The sequence below is a fragment of the Equus asinus genome, chromosome 4 (assembly GCF_041296235.1).
Source record: "Equus asinus isolate D_3611 breed Donkey chromosome 4, EquAss-T2T_v2, whole genome shotgun sequence".
Classification (NCBI taxonomy): Eukaryota; Metazoa; Chordata; class Mammalia; order Perissodactyla; family Equidae; genus Equus; species Equus asinus.
In genome coordinates, this window is record NC_091793.1 from 30,271,836 (window position 1) to 30,286,295 (window position 14,460).

At 36.0% G+C, this 14,460-nt stretch overlaps 1 long non-coding RNA gene across 1 annotated transcript; it reads left to right on the top strand.

The window, feature by feature from the left end:
* The first annotated feature begins 581 nt into the window (after positions 1 to 581).
* LOC139045162 (uncharacterized) lies at positions 582 to 13,639 on the top strand. Its single transcript, XR_011503043.1, has 3 exons — positions 582 to 703; positions 4,865 to 4,962; positions 13,276 to 13,639. It is a non-coding gene; the product is annotated as an uncharacterized lncRNA (long non-coding RNA).
* Positions 13,640 to 14,460: the final 821 nt, after the last annotated feature.

Here is a 14,460-nt window from a genome sequence, read left to right on the forward strand (position 1 = left end):
AGTTGTAAGTTTCTAGAATTGTCAGGGAAGTATAAAAGTTAATATTTTGTATTAGATAAATCCAACATACATGTTGTAATCACTACAATAACTGAGAAAAGAATAGTGAAAGTACGTTAATGGCATTAAAAGTCAAAACAAGCCCTCTCTAAAAAGCTTTGGGCCCTGTGGAAGGGGTCCATGTAAAAAGTTTGAGGCAATTCTGAGCTTACAGTCAGGAGAGAGAAGCTCTGGAAACTGGATAACTTCAAGGATAGAGTCACTTAAGTCGACTTCAATATGAATTATGCCCCTCTACTTCAGGCTTCTAGGTTTGAGCATAATTATTTGGAAACTCCTTATTGACAGAGCATTCTTTTACCCTTTAAAGGAGCTAATCCTCTTTCTACAGAAAATAAATATAATTTTGCATAATATAAGGAGATTTGTGTGCTTAGACAAACTTGAGCATGAATATTTTGTCTTAGTATCTCAAGCAGTTCCTTTCATGCCATTCCAAAAAAGTTCACGCATAGCCAACAACAAGATAAGCCCATGCATATCAAGCAGGGAATATCTGGGCTCTGTTACATTTCTGTTGGCACTTCTCTCAGCTTAAAGAGTCAAAGGACAAAGGAATAAGAAGAGCTGCCTGTGTGTTTTGCTACTGATTACAGATTTTCCACCTGTATTTAATATTCACTGGAACCAGGTCAGCAAAGAGGTCAGTAGCCAGTCAATATGCATCTTATTATCTAAAACCCAGGATACTAATCAAGGACAAGAAGAACAAAACAAAGTCTTGCTTATGTTCATTCAGAAGTCGTAATGAGAATGTGTTTTTATTTAGAGGATGGCTGAAAACAGAACACTCTTTTAAGGATATCACTGAAGTTGAAAAGTCAAGAATAATTGACTGCTTCTTATCTTTAATTGAGATGTATATTAAGATGAATTTCACTTTTCTAAACTGCATAAAATAACACAAGATGATCTAGTATAGCAGTTTGCTAACTCTTAGTAATGGTATTTTAATGACCACTAGAGCTCATTTTAGTTTGTCTGGTTCCTTCCAGCCAAGAATGCACTTCAGTTATTTCACATACGTAGGTATTTAACCAAATCTAACATATTTCCAAGTCCCAGAGATATATTATTAGCTTGTGCCAAAATGCTATGAACTTTCTGATTGTGGCTTTCCAAGGAGAAATTGAATTCCACCTTTTAGAATAACTCAATCATTTACTTTCTTCTCTCTTGCTATAGGCATCCTGGAACTGTAAATTTAGTGTTTTTAATCCCATCTTGATATTGGCTGCAGGGTAAAACTTTCACTGGTGTTTGATAAATTTTCCTTCTCGATCTCTGATTTTTTTCCCTTTTGGTGAAGGAGACTGACCCTGAGCTAACATCTGTGGCAATCTTCCTCTATTTTGTATGTGGGACACCACCACAGCATGGCCTGTTGAGCAGTGTGTTGATCTGTGCTTGGGAGCCGAACCAGTGAACCCTGGGCTACTGAAGTGGAGTGCACGAGCTTAACCACTATGCCACTGCGCCAGCCCCTCAATCTCCACTTTTAATTGATCTCTCCAATCCCTATTCATGTTTCTTAACCTTGGCCTGACCTCACCCTGGTCAGCAGGTAACAATACCTCTTCTTACCAGAGGAAGGAGAGTTCGTTAGAAAACTTCTTCAACTTCCTCGCTCTCTACCTCTCGGCTTCTATGTGTACCGCTTTCATTCTTAGACTAGGAAGAAACTTCTCCCTGTGCACTGGATCATGCACCAGAAAAATCAACCATTTAAAATATCCTCTTTCACTTCTTCAAGATCTCTAAAGAGACCTGGAATTTAAATTTGCAAAGTAGACCTCTTTTTCTTTTCTAAAATGTTTTCTTGCTCCTAAAACTAGCTTGTCTCCTGAATTGTCCATCTAAGTCAATGATGTCACTTGGGCTTCAAGCTGAAAATCTCAGTCTTCCTGATTCCTACATCTTATTCTTTGCTCCCGGTTATCTTACCCTCCATACAAACTCACTTACAAAGTAACCAAACCCTACGAATTCTACCTCAGAAATTCCTTTCAATTTTGTCTTCACTCCCTCATTTTCATGATAACTGCCCTTTTCCAGAAGCTTCTTGTTGCTCATTTGAACTTCGGTAACTGTTTCCTAACTGGATTTTCTCCCATCAATGACTCCTTTTACTCCAGTTCACTTTTTACATAGCAGTAGAAGGAACGAAGGAAGAAATAAAGGAAGGGAGAGAGGGAGGGATGGAAGGAAGGGGAGAAAGAAAGAGAGAGAGAGAAAGAGAGAAAGAAAGAAAGAGAGAAGGAGGGAGAGAAAGAAATAGAAAATGTTGATTATGTCCTTCCTCTACTTAAAAAGCTATTTTGGCTTCCTGCCTATGTGAAATGTGCAACTTTTTTGGCTTTCACATTCTGCAGCTAATCTCTCATTCTAGTGTCATTACAACCACCCTCTGATATACCCTACTGTTCTTCTCAAGAAGATTCTTAGTGTTTCCTGCCCAAGCCAGGCTTGTTGACAAATTTGTGTCTTCTGATATGTTGTTCTCTCTGTCAGCTCCACTTGAATTTTTTCACCTGGCGTATCCTACTTAGCTTTTCTACACCAGCTCAAATGTCACCTTCTCTGGGAAGACTTTCCCTGACTTCTTCAGTCAGTGTTTGAACCTCTTTGTGCTCCCACATCACATATTCATACATCTACTGTTGTACTTAACTTTGAATTGCAAACAATCTGTTTCAATAACGTTATTTTTCGTAACATCCTGTTTATACCTCCTTAATGTCTATGAAATCGTGCTGTAGTTGCTTCTTTGTACTCTGTGTCCCCACTAGATGCTGAACTTCTTTAGGTAGAGTCTGTCTCTGTCTTCTTCATTTATCTCTTGAAACTATCTTGTGTTTAGCACAAAGTAAATATTCAGATATATTTGTGGAATAAAAGAATCCTTTCATTCCTCTCCATTCTTCTTTCTCTTTTCTCCTGTAGCATCTAATATTATGCCTGCCACGTAAGATGCATTCATACATGCTTATAGAACTAATTAATTCCCTATGGTTGTATTCTAACCTGGTTTTCAGAGAAAGAATGATAGTTAATTTAGTAGCTGGGGACATGAAAAAAAATGTTCTCACTGATTAGACTTGGTCAACTCTACATTATTTACACATCTGACTTTTCTGAGTCTTTTCCCAAAGACAGTCTCTTGATATTTAGAGTCATTGAAATATTATTAATTTACTCAGATCCTGACTAGATTAAAGTTATATTCCTCCACTCCATTTCTTTTTAAAGATTTTACTTTTTTCCTTTTTCTCCTCAAAACCCCCCGGTACATAGTTGTATTATATTCTTCGTTGTGGGTCCTTCTAGTTGTGGCATGTGGGATGCTGCCTCAGCGTGGTTTGATGAGCAGTGCCATGTCCGCGCCCAGGATTCGAACCAACGAAACACTGGGCTGCCTGCAGCGGAGTGCAAGAACTTAACCACTCGGCTATGGGGCCAGCCCCACCTCCACTCCATTTTTGATTCATGTTAGGCACAATAAATTCCATGAGCACTTAATTTTGAAAGTAATACATAGCAAAGCAATGGTTAAGCCTAGAAGATGTTAAACCATCAGTGAAAAAGGAGAGGAGAATGCTCTGACTCATCAACACCACTTCTTTCATCAATTGTTCTAGTTCTTTGAGGTCTCCCCTCAATAGCCTGACTTATGAGTTGGCCTGAGCTTGGCAGGGCTACATACAGTGGGCTGATGATGCACACACAGCATCAGATGGAACTGTCTCATAGGAAAAATATGACCCCTTTCTGCTGTAGCTTGTACAACGTTGTGAGAAACATATTCATCTTTTATTCTTTTTATAGCTTGGGAATTTTTTTTTCCTTTGTGTATAGCTTGATTTTTCTAAAAGAAAAACTTACCCATATATTTTGTGTATTTGTAGGCTAATTATTTCAAGCAATAAACATGTATTAATTGCATGCTTACCACGTGCCCACTGCTGTAGAAGATTCAAAAGCAATGCCATACAAAATTTAGTCCCTGGCCTCCTCCAGGAGCTAACAGTTCTGTTGAAGACACCGTGTCTTGCCATGAGAATTTTTTTCCCTTCCTCCTCTCTCCCTCCTTCCTTCTTTTTTCTTTCTCCCTCTCTTCTTTCTTTCTTTATTTCTTCCTACACTTCCTTCCTTCTCTCTATCTCCTCCTTCTCTTCCTCTTTTTTTTCTAATGAGAATACTCTATTCGTGTATTAGTATACATTTATCCTCAGGACATCTGAGTAATTTACTTTAACTCATTTAGTCTTTATCTAACCCTTTCTTTATTTTCAGTTCCACAGAAGGAAATGAATTGTCATCTAGGTAAATCGATATTCTTCCCACTGGTCCTAGAGGCAAGTTAGACTACCCTGTCCCAAGAAAAAGTTGACTTTCCCTCTATTTATGATTAAATATAGTCTAAAATAGAGCTAAAAGCAAAGCAAATCGATATAAAGAGACAAAAGTGTACATTCATTTTGTGCAGAATTTCTCAGTTTGCAAGTTGATCTTTAGAAATAAAAATGATTGAAAAAAATGTTAGATTTCCTAAGAGAGAGTGAGTAATATATGCCTTAGGGTGAATTGGCCTAATCAAAATTACCTCCTCTAATTCACCACTCTAACTCTGCTGTCTACTTCGCACACTGATGTAGGGATCAGTTGAGAAGTATCACAACTTTATTTCTAGTAATAATACTACTGATACTAATGATATATTTTAAAAACTAGAGAGAATTCTTTTTTTTTTTTCCCTTGGATGATATCTCTTTCAGTCCTCTGCATCCTGTAATTGTTTCTCCAGAGAAGAAGAAAGAGTCGAAGCTCTCATGCTCACAATGCCCGTGGGAATGAATACAGATGTGAACTTCAACTGCTGGATGTCTCACAGCTGAAAATGCTGTAAGTCACAAGCGGAAATCCTTAAACTTTGAAAAGAAAGCATGAAAGTTATTTTGGAACATGAGACGGTGTCTGAATGAGGCAAACGTGGGAGAAGAGAGTGAAGTGGGGGTATTAGGACTGATGCCTAGAAAAAGAGTGTAAAAGAGAGAGGGTGGTACCAAAAGAAGAAACAGGAAGGCTTTGAAAGCAAACTCAGTCTATTTAATAATTTTAATTAAAACTCAACTTGAGTGTCTATTCAGGCAGAATTAAGATAATTGATTAGCCCTCACGATACAAATGCTGTGTAGGCTAGTGGAGTTTTTTGTTTCGTGTTGCTTTACAGAATTATGTGATTAGTTACCTCAATTCATCATCGTCCTCCTGTGAAGGTAATCTTTAAGTCCAGTGAAATTCAATCTTGCTCCTTCTCACACTTCTAGCCCCCCATGTCCACTCCCCATTCAAGCAGAAATCAACTTAAGCCACCTTTCTCGTTCCCTTTATTCTTATCTGGCCAAGAGCATATGCTTCAATCGTTAAAGCACTATTTCTAAAATAAGAATCATATGGAGGCATTGGGATAAAAATAATGCCTAGTCCTACTGTAAGTAGACTGCTTCAAATCTGGGGTCACCAGTGAATCTCCATTTTAACTCAAGGGTTTCGCCGCAGCTGTGTGGCTTCACCCATACCTCAGACACCCTGAGGTTTGACAAAGAGGGAATCCTGCTGCACTTAGAGCAGCTGAGAAAAGAAAATGTGATAAACTGTATCTTGTGTATGCTGCTAACCTTATTTCATTTAAACTGTCAAGTTGATGGAAGTTGTTCTCCAAAATGCATTTTCATGCGTCCGAAGAATTTCAACAGAAAACAGACTGTGAAATAGTACAATCCCCCTCTTCATTTAGGAGGCCCAACCTTCCCAGTTGGTTGCTGAGAGTTACCCCCAGGACAGTGGGTGGGGCAGATCTGGAAGAAGCCAAGTGTTGTCCAATAAGGCACCTGCCTTTTTTAAGGCTTCTCTCATGACACCGTTTTTCCTGCATTCCCCAATTTAAATATGAAGTGTTTTTGTTGCCAAATGCTTCTTGTGACTAAATGCTTCAATCTATTAATTGTTTTAGGCTCTCTCTTTTTGATCCCATTTTTCTAAGATATATAACTATAGGAAACCGTTATTTCATACAAGTTTTCAAATTATTAGTCTAGAGTTGTTGATAAAATAGTCTCATTCCCATTTTCAACTTCGAATTAATTAATGGTTTTGATTCATATATTTATTCACATCTAGTTTTTCTCCTGATTAATCTCACCAGAGGCTTGTCTCCTTTGGTTGGTTTCTTGATCCTCAGTTTCATTAATTTCTGCCCTAGAAGAAATCTTCCTTGTTCATCCTTTGGGTTTATTGTGTTCTTTTTTTTTTTTTTTAACTTATTAATTTTGCTTATTTAGCTCATTTCAGGCTTTTATCTTTTCTAATAGAAACATCTAAAGCCACAGATTTCCATCAAAAAACCATTTGTTCTGCATTCCACAATTTTAAATATGGAATATTTTTACCATTCAGTTCAAAATCTTTCTAATGTATATATTGATTTCTCCTTTTAACCATGAGTTATCTGAAAGTATATTTTTAAATGTTCAAATATATGCTTTTTTTGGATCTATATTTTTAACTTCTAACTTAATTGAATTGTGGTCAGAGAATGTGTGCTATAGAAAACCTTTACTTTGAAATGTGTTAAGATTTACTTTATGATCCCATCAATCTATGTAAAACTTCCATGTGTGTTTGAAATAATACAATTTGCATTTTTTGAACATGAGTTTTTTTTTTTGCTGAGGAAGATTTTCCCTGAGCTAACATCTGCTGCCAATCTTCCTCTTTTTGTAGGTCAGCTGCCACCACAGCATGGCCACTGACAGATGAGTGGTATACGTCTGCGCCTGGGAACTGAACCCAGGCTGCCAAAGCGGAGTGCAGCAAACTTAACCACTAGGCTACCAGGGCTGCCCTGAGCATGATTTTTGACTACTACTTCTATTTTATTAATGATTGTTGATCTATTAATCTTTCCTATTTTTAGTTGGACCAATTTTGTTAATTTATATTTTTTCCAGAAGTTTTTCTCTAGATTTCAACATGCAAGTACCACATTGTGGAAGGTAAGAGTATGATAGGTAAGGAGTCTCTGGCCATACCCTTACAGGAGAGTTGCAGACCAGATCCTCAGGATTCTAGAGCAAGGTCCTACCTTTTATAACCTAGAAAGCAGAGCCTATTCAACATTCACAAAGTAACTCTTGGCATGCCACTTGGGATTATGGGATAGCAAGTCCTGATGCACCTCCTTACGAGTCATAAGGTTGGGCAGGCACAGAGTAATCCATTAAACTATGGAAGTGGTTCATTTGGGGTCAGGCCTGAGCAATCAGGTAGCCAAGACCTTCATGTCACCTACATGACAGCAGTGCGTCTCCCTCAGCTCAGCCCTGTGGGTTTCGCCATAACCAGATACGGAGAGGAGAAAAATTCTGGGTCTTAGTCTTTTCCTGGATTTCATGACAGAACTTTTAGAATTTTAGCGTTATGATGGTTTTTTTATTTTGGTATATATTTAAACATAAAGTCAAAGATATATCCTATTAGATCTAACATAATAACGTTTAAAACAATAGTAGTGGTTGACAGATATATGAAATGCCTTTTTGACCTCTGTGAAGATGATTAAAGTTTTTCTTTTAACCTATTATTAAGGAAATGATATTAATAGATAATTTAAAATTAAATCTTTCTTTCATTGCTGAAATTAATTCCTCTTTATTGTACTGTATTATTCTTGTAATAGGCAGGTGAGCTCTATTTGCTAATACGTTATTTAAAAGTTCTGAAATGATACTGTGTTTGAACTACAGTTTTTCTTTTTTGTACTCATTGTTATGCAGACTTTAGAATTTTTCTTTCTTTCTCTATGATCTGAAGTATTTTAAATAATATCAAACCTTTCTTTTCCTTAAAGCTTTGACAGAACTTGCTAGTGATGAGTTAAAATATTTGCATTTTAACTATTTATAAGCTTTCTGAATGCATTAAGCAGATCCCTTCAATCTAGCAAATACTTTTATTAGAAACAATTAGCTTCTTTAGGACTTGAGACAGAGCTGAATAAAATCTTCACTTCCAGAAAAGACCTACATTTTTAATAATAGCATATTGCCTGAGAGTAAATAAAAGACATCCTACTAAATTTGAAAAAATCCTGAAGTCAGAACTCCAATACTATAAATGATTCTCATTCTCGAGACTTCTCTGGCCTCATAGTTTTTCTCAGCATGATGGGTACACTGACTTACACTTAAGAGCAAAAATAAATTACTCAAATTTTTGTCACTAAAATTTTTGAAATGTTAGGAAGTTGTATGAAGTAAGTATTTTGTTCTTTCCATGATGGAAATATTGTGGATAAAGTAGTTCTGATCAGATAAACCATCTTCAGGTTTCTTTGCTAACCTATGTTTACTGTTAAACTTTGAGAATTCATTTTGAGATATGGAAAATATTATAACAATGATATCAAGGAGAATTTAGTATAGAAGTACAAGCTTTAATATTTCCTTCTCTACTTTGTAAGTGTGTGTTCTTGATTTAAACAGAAAAGAAAAATGAAAAGCGAAAAGGGGAAAAATAAAGAGAGATGAAAGGAACAAGCTATGCTGTCTCTTCCTTTCCCCAGAAGAGATGGAGGCTGAAGTGGGTGGGAAGGAGTTATATGTATTACATGTCTTTATTTATAGCTCTATACTGTTTAGTGGAGTAGATGCTTAATAATTGGTTATTGAGTGATTCTGCTTTTCAGGCTTGCCAAGAAATTTTATGATATTATCTGCGTGACTAGTTATAAAGAAGAATAAGAATTTAGAGGCAGAGAAATCACTCTAGAAGCAACCTTAACATTCTAGTGAGGAAGCAACATACTGACTTGGCAGAGAAACCATCTCAGTTGTTCTGTAGAGCATTCCGCATTCTAAGTTGTTGGAAAGTTTCCTCATATTACCTAACTTTTCTTTAATATCCTGGTATTTCCTGAGAATTTAGACGTAAGGCTTGGTTAGAATTAGCATGTGCGGGTACTTATGTAAGAATATTTCAGAGGTCATTCTGAGCCAATCATATCACCCCACATCAGGAAGCATGCACTTTCTGGTTTTTAGTGACGCTGAGATTATTTACTCAGTTCAAAAGCTGAAAACTTGATTTCTTCACTTTAAATTTCCTCATCAAATTTTCATTTGTCTTTTGTTTAAACTATCCATTGATAACACTTGCCTGAGTCATTTACTTCCTAAAGGATTGCAAAAATGGTAATTTTTAAATTACATCATTTGCCTGCTTGTATTAGCTGGAAGTTTTCAATGGAAGCACGTTTCCTTCATCTGCTGGAGCTATTTGCTTTCCCTATCATACAGGTCACATAGAAAGGCAGGATAAAAGCTTAACATTTTTCTTTAATTATCATTTTACAGAGAAATAAGTTGGTGCCCCAGTAACCTCCACTGGTAAATGGTTTTTAAATTCCCCTTAAGGAAGATGAAGATGTGGGGGACATTTATTTGCTCACTCATTTTTCTTTTTATTCTTAACAATCAGGTTGTAAATCTTTTTTAAAGATAATCTTGAACTCTGCGCTTAATTTTGTAAATCTATTTGAAACATTGTTTACACATATTTGTGTCTCATTGATTTCAACGTTTGCTATTAATAATATCCAGCAGTGACTCTACCTTGCTGATTTCTTAATTTGGCTTCACCCATTGTGTTCAGATACAAATGGTATTTAGATTGTATATTTTATGTCCTTGAACTTTGCACACACAAGTGCACACACAGAAGTATACTGTGCCCCCTTCAACTTCATTGGTCATAAACTTCTTCCTTTAATAATTTTTTTCCTTTAAATGAAGGATTCACCAACTTGATGTTTCCTATCCACCAGTGCTCACATTTTCCCTCATTTCTATTCTTATTGAAAAACTTTGTAGGGGCTGTCCTGGTGGCACAGTGGTTAGGTTCATGTGCTCTGCTTCAGTGGCCTGGGGTTCGCAGGTCCCAGGTATGGACCTAGCACTGCTGGTTAAGCCACGGTGTGGTGGCATCCCACATAAAATAGGGGAAGAGTGGCAGAGATGTTAGCTCAGGACCAATCTTCCTCACACACACAACAAAGCACACAAAAAATTTTTATTTTGAAATAAATCATACATAATAAATATAAACTATTTAAAAATAACAGTAATGTAAATATTTGTGTGAATATTAAGTAATAGAACACCGTTAATAATATTGAAGCTCCAGTGTACTCCTCCCAATCATTCTTCCCTTTCTGCCTCCCCAGAGGTAACCAAGAGCCCAAATTTTGTTACTATCATGTTTTTCTTTATCGCTTTATCATATGTGTCTGTAATTGCAGAACAATACATTATTTAAATTGGCTTATTTTAAGCTTTATGTTAAAATTGTAATGCATATATTCTTTTATCATTTTATCTGGCTCTATTCTATGGATTTAAAAGCCATCCATGTGACCACAATAAAAAAGCAATCCAATTAAAAACTTAGCAAAGGACCTGAATAGACAGCATTCCAAAAAAGACATACAAATGCTCACTAAACATATGAAAAGATGATCAACATCACTAATCATTACGGAAATGCAAACCAAAGCCAGAGTGAGATATTATCACACATCCATCAGTATGGCTGCTATCCGAAAAACAGAAAATAACAAGCGTTGGTGAGGATGTGGAGGAATTGGAACACTTGTGCACTGTTGGTGGGAATGTAAAATGGTGCAGCACTAAGGAAAACAGTATGACAGTTCTTTAAAAAATTAAAACTGGAATTACCATATAATCCAGCAATTCCACTTCTAGGTCTATACTCAAAAGAATTGGAAGTAGAGTCTCAAGGAAATATTCGTACACCCATGTTCATAGCAACATTATACACAATAGCCAAAAGGTGACAGCAACCCAAGTGTCTATCGATGGATAAATGAATAAACAAAATGTGATACATACATACAATGGAATATTATTCAGCCTTAAAAAGGAAGGAAATTCTGACACATGCTATGACATGGATGAACCTTGAGGATATTATGCTGAGTGAAATAAACCAGTCACAAAAAGGTGAATACTGTATGATTTCACTTATACAAGGTACCTAGAGTAGTCAAATTCATATAGACAGAAAGTAGAATGGTGGTTGCCGGGGATGGGGAGTTGTTCAATGGGTATAGAGTGGCAGTTTTGCATGGTGAAAAGAGTTCTGGAGATTGATTGAACACCAGCATGAAAGTACTTAATATGACTGAACTCTATACTTAAAAATGGTTAAGATGGTTAATTTTATGTTATGTGTATTTTACCACAATTAAAACTAAAAAAGTCATACATGTAAATGTGCATGCAATATCTGCATTACATTTCTGGGAACAAAATTATTTATCGTTAGGAATACTTCGGTTATTTCAAGATCTTGCTATTACTTTTCACTTCTTTATAGGGTCTTTTATTGAAATAAGTTGTTCATTTTAATGTAGCCACATTCATCATCTTTTTCTTAATGGTTGGCACTTGAAAAATTTCATTTAATAAATCTTTCCCCACCTTGAAGCCATGAAATATTCTAATTATTAAATATTTTAAAGTTTTTCTATCCAATTTAAGTCTTTGATCTATCTAAAATTGATATTGTGAAGCAGGATATTAATTTACTTTTTTCTCCATATGGATAACTAGATGTCTCTGCTGCATTTACTGAACAGTGTCTCCTTTTCCACTGATTTGCATTTCCAGCTCTGTCAAGGATCGTATTTCCAGATTTCTATGAATCTAGCTTTGGGGTGCTGACTTGTGCTCCATTGATCAATTTTCTGTCTCTGCACCACTACCATATTCTTAATTCATATAATTTTTTAATGTGTAAAAATTGTGTTTTCTAATGCGCATTGCTGGCATGTAAAGATTCAGTTGTGTTTGCATATTGATTTTGTATGTGACAGCATGACTAAACTCTCATTAATTTGGTAATTTTTCTGTAGATTTTTTGGAACCTTATATTTAGAAAATCAGATCATTTGTTAATAATGAAATTTTTTTCTTTGCTTTATAAACTTTATATTTTCATATTTTTTTACTCTCTAATACTGCGGACCAGGAACACCAGTATAATATTGAATGGGCAACAGCATCTTTGTCTTGCTCCTAATTTTTAAGCAAACACTTTAACATTTCATTATCATGTATGATGTTTGATGTAGGTTTTTTACATATACCTTTTATTAAATTAGAACTGTTTCTGGGGCCAGTCCGGTGGCACAGTGGTTAAGTACACACGTTCCGCTTAGGCGGCCCAGGGTTTGCCGGTTCGGATCCCGGGTGCAGACACGGCACCACTTGGCAAGCCATACTGTGGTAGGCGTCCCACATATAAAATAGAGGAAGATGGGCATGGATGTTAGCTCAGGGTCAGTTTTCCTCAGTGAAAAGAGGAGGATTGGCAGCAGATGTTAGTTCAGGGCTAATCTTCCTGGAAAAAAAAATTAAAATTGTTTCTTCTATTCCTAGTTTGCTAAGAGTTATTCACATGAACATGTTGATTTAAATCTAATGCTAATTTGCATTAGTTAAAACAATTATATAATTTTTCTCCTTTAACCTGTGAAAGGAGATTATATTATGGTGAGTTATATTAATAGATTCTCTAATGTTACGCAAATTTTGTCACTATACATTATACAATATACAATATACATTTCTGGATTTGGTTCATTATGTTTTTCTTAGGAAATTTCATTAATTATATTGATCTACAATGTTCCTTTTTTTGGTTATGCTGTCAAATTTCTGCTGGCCATTTAAAATTTGTTGTGGCATTTTCTATCTAGTCTCTGGAAGAGTTTCTGTAAAATTGGAGTTAGATGTTCTGGTGTTTTCTTTGAAGGGAGTTGTTAAACAATGAATTCATTTTCTTTCATCTTATAGCTGCTTTTCCTGCCTGTTGGAGTTATGGCCTTGAAGTTTACTCTGATGGACCCAAGTATGGGCTTCTGCTGGCTAGTATTTACATTGTTCATGCTGCATTCTTCTACATTTCTTCCAAACTTAATGCTTCCTTTTCAGACATATTATCGTTTTTTTGTGCTGCTTTTGTTTTTTTCCTGAGTTAATCTTATTGGAATTTACTTAGTCTTTTCATTCTCTTTATTGGGTCTTTTGTTGAAAAAGATGCTTGCCCATAATTTTGACTCTTCTTCTTTTGCAGTAACAGGAAGGGTTACTTACCCACACCTGGAGGCTAAGTGTGGCCATATGACTTGCATTGTCCAATGAAACATGAGGATATGTGACTTGTGTCATCCCTAGATGTGCACATCTGCACGTTGTCTCCAGCTGCTGTGGCAAATGCAGAAGCCTCTTGTTGAGATGGAGGAGATAGTGGGGCCTCCGTCTGCCTGAGGCCCTGAGTGACTTCAATGAGTAGAACCATGCTGTTGACTCCTAGTGATATGAAGTATGAGTCAGAAATAAAGCTTTGCTACTTTTAGCCACTGATATATCTGTGGTGTTTGTTTCGTAGCATAACTGGCCTATCTTGACTCTTAAAAGAACATATCAACATTCATTATGACTCGTGATGGTACTTGGGTTTCTATTATATTATTTTTTATATTTTTCTGTATGTTTGAAATATTTAAAATTAAATTAAAAATAATGTTAAAAGAATATTGTTTTTCATATTTCCATATATTTGCTCTACTTTAAAGAATAGGGAATTATAGGCTTCGACTGAACAACTTGTTCCTGGGTCAAAACTACAAAGCAAATCCCCAAATATTTGATTCAAATTTCCCATGATTACAGCTCATTAAAAATACTTCTGTTTTCTTTTCTTGAATTCAACTTCTCTATGTGCTTTAATATGGAGGGTTACTAATTAGTGGCCTTGCCTGGGTTCTAGTGTCAGGATCCTTGCCCTGGGTCCTATTCTGGGAGAGACACCGTTACTCTGCTATAATCCCTGCAATGGAACTCTTGATAAATGTCCAGGGACCACTGTTCTGAAACTACATTTCATACGGTGGTAATCTGTCCATTCGCTAGTTCATTCTCATCTCCGCATTCCAGGAATTCTGATAGACAGACACTGCCATCAGGAAGCTTATAGACCAGCAAAGTGTGGACTGTGGGTCATATCCTCAGTACGTTCCAGAGTTTCACTGGCTGTAGACCAGTTTTTATGTTGCTCCCTAAGCTTTGAGAATCTTTATGCTAAGTAGGTGTTATAAATATGGAATCACAGAAATTTCTCATAGAAAGCTTTTTATTCTTCCCTAGAGTCCAACCAGAAATAAACTTGCCAGAAACAATAAAAAAATTCCTGTATCTTCCCTGGCTTAGTGGATAGATTTTCATGAATCATTTCTTTTTCTGATCTTTTTTTTTTTTT